This window comes from Arachis ipaensis, chromosome B5 (assembly GCF_059453495.1).
Source record: "Arachis ipaensis isolate K30076 ecotype BB chromosome B5, ASM5945349v1, whole genome shotgun sequence".
NCBI classification, from domain to species: domain Eukaryota; kingdom Viridiplantae; phylum Streptophyta; class Magnoliopsida; order Fabales; family Fabaceae; genus Arachis; species Arachis ipaensis.
Window position 1 is genome coordinate 116251600 of NC_142440.1, and position 2179 is coordinate 116253778.

Genomic DNA, 2179 nt, shown 5'->3' on the forward strand with positions numbered 1-2179 from the left:
TCCGAACCCCAACATATTCTCCATTACTGCATAACAAGTAACCTTTAATTCATGCTCTCTTGTTCATTTGCAAGTCAACTGATAACCACAAATTAATATCCTAACTAAGAGTTGCAAGATAACCATAGCTTGCTTCAAACCAACAATCTCCGTGGGATCGACCCTTACTCACGTAAGGTATTACTTGGACGACCCAATGCACTTACTGGTTAGTGGTACGAGTTGTGATTCACAATTCATGCACCAATGCTCCATTCAGAAAGCATGTCAGAAGGACATCTTTTGATCAATTACTTGTATCTTTCCCATGCTTCATAGAGGGATTCTCCTTCCTTCTGTCTGAAGGTTTGGACTTCCACTCTAAGCTTGCTCAATTTTTGAGGTGGAAAGAACTTTGCCAAGAAGGCATTGACTAGCTTTTCCCAAGAGTTCAGGCTTTCTTTAGGTTGTGAATCCAACCATGTCCTAGCTCTGTCTCTTACAGCAAAAGGAAAAAGCATAAGTCTGTAGACTTCAGGGTCAACCCCATTGGTCTTGACAGTGTCACAGATTTGCAAGAATTTAGCTAAGAACTGATGAGGATCTTCCAATGGAAGTCTATGAAACTTGCAATTCTGTTGCATTAGAGAAACTAATTGAGGCTTAAGCTCAAAGTTGTTTGCTCCAATGGCAGGGATTGAGATGCTTCTCCCATAGAAGTCGGGAGTAGGTGCAGTAAAGTCACCAAGCACCTTCTTTGCATTGTTAGCATTGTTGTTTTCGACTGCCATGGTTTCTTCTTCCTTGAAAAGCTCTGTTAGGCCCTCTAGAGAGAATTGTGCTTTAGCTTCTCTTAGCTTTCTCTTCAAGGTCCTTTCAAGTTCAGGATCAGCTTGAACAAGTATGCCCTTATCTTTGTTCCTGCTCATATGAAAGAGAAGAGAACAAGAAAGTAAAAAATCATCTATGTCACAGTATAGAGATTCCTTGAGGTGTCAGAGAAAAAGAAGAATAGAAAGAGGAGGTAGATAGAAGAGAATTCGAACTTATCAAGAGGGATAGAGTTCGAATTACACCTTGAGGGGGAGTTTTAGTCCCTTAAATAGAAGGATGTGAGAAGAGGGGAAGAATTTTTGAAAATAAATTAAAAAGATTTTGAAATAATAAAAAGAAATTTGAAAATTTGATTGAGATTTTCGAAAATTAAGATTGGGAAAGAAATTAAGTGATTTTTGAAAAAGATTTAGAAATTAGAAATAAAAAAGATATGATTGAGAGTTAATTTTGAAAAAGATGTTATTGAAAAGATATGATTGAGAAGATATGATTGAAAATCAATTTAAAAAAAAGAAAGTTTTAAAATTAAAGTTGATTACTTGACTAACAAGAAATTAAAAGATATGATTCTTAAAATTTAAAATTTGATCCTTTCTTAATAGGCAAGTAACAACTTGAAAATTTTGAAGTAAATTATTAATTATAGCAAGGATTTTCGAAAATTATATAAAAAAATGGAAAGTAATTGATTTTGAAGAGATATGATTGAAAAGATATGATTTAAAAAAGATTTGATTTTGAAAAATTATGAAAATTTGAAAAAGATTTGAATTAAAAACAAAATCTTCTCTCTAGTGTCATCCTGGCGTTAAACGCCCAGAATGGCATCCATTCTGGCGTTTAACGCCCAAAATGATACCTTTTCGGGCGTTAAACTCCCAGCCAGGTACCCTGGCTGGCGTTTAAACGCCAGTTTTCCTTCTTCACTGGGCGTTTTGAACGCCCAGCTTTTTCTGTTTAATTCCTCTGCTGAATGTTCTGAATCTTCAATTCTCTGTATTATTGACTTGAAAAGACATAGTTTTGAGAATTTTTTTTTTTGAATTTTTCAATGATGAGAAACAATCAAAATATAATTAATCTTAGGAAACTCAAATCAAACAAACAATGCATGCAGGACACCAAACTTAAAAATTTTCATATAAGAGACACTAACAAATTGAGAATGCATATGAGAAACAACAAAACACACAAAATAAGAGAATTTAAAGATCAGAGCAATGAAATCATCAAGAACAACTTGAAGATTAATGAAGAACATAATGCATGTTTTCGAAAAATGCAAGAAGAATAAAGACATGCAATTGACACCAAACTTAAAAATTGATACTAGAATCAAACAAGAAACATAAAATATTTTTGA

The 2179-nt window shown here is 33.7% G+C and overlaps 1 non-coding gene across 1 annotated transcript; it reads left to right on the forward strand.

The window, feature by feature from the left end:
- The first annotated feature begins 260 nt into the window (after window positions 1-260).
- LOC148565478 (small nucleolar RNA R71) lies at window positions 261-368 on the forward strand. The gene has a single exon (XR_015885415.1). It is a non-coding gene; the product is annotated as a small nucleolar RNA R71 (small nucleolar RNA).
- The last annotated feature ends 1811 nt before the right edge of the window (window positions 369-2179 follow it).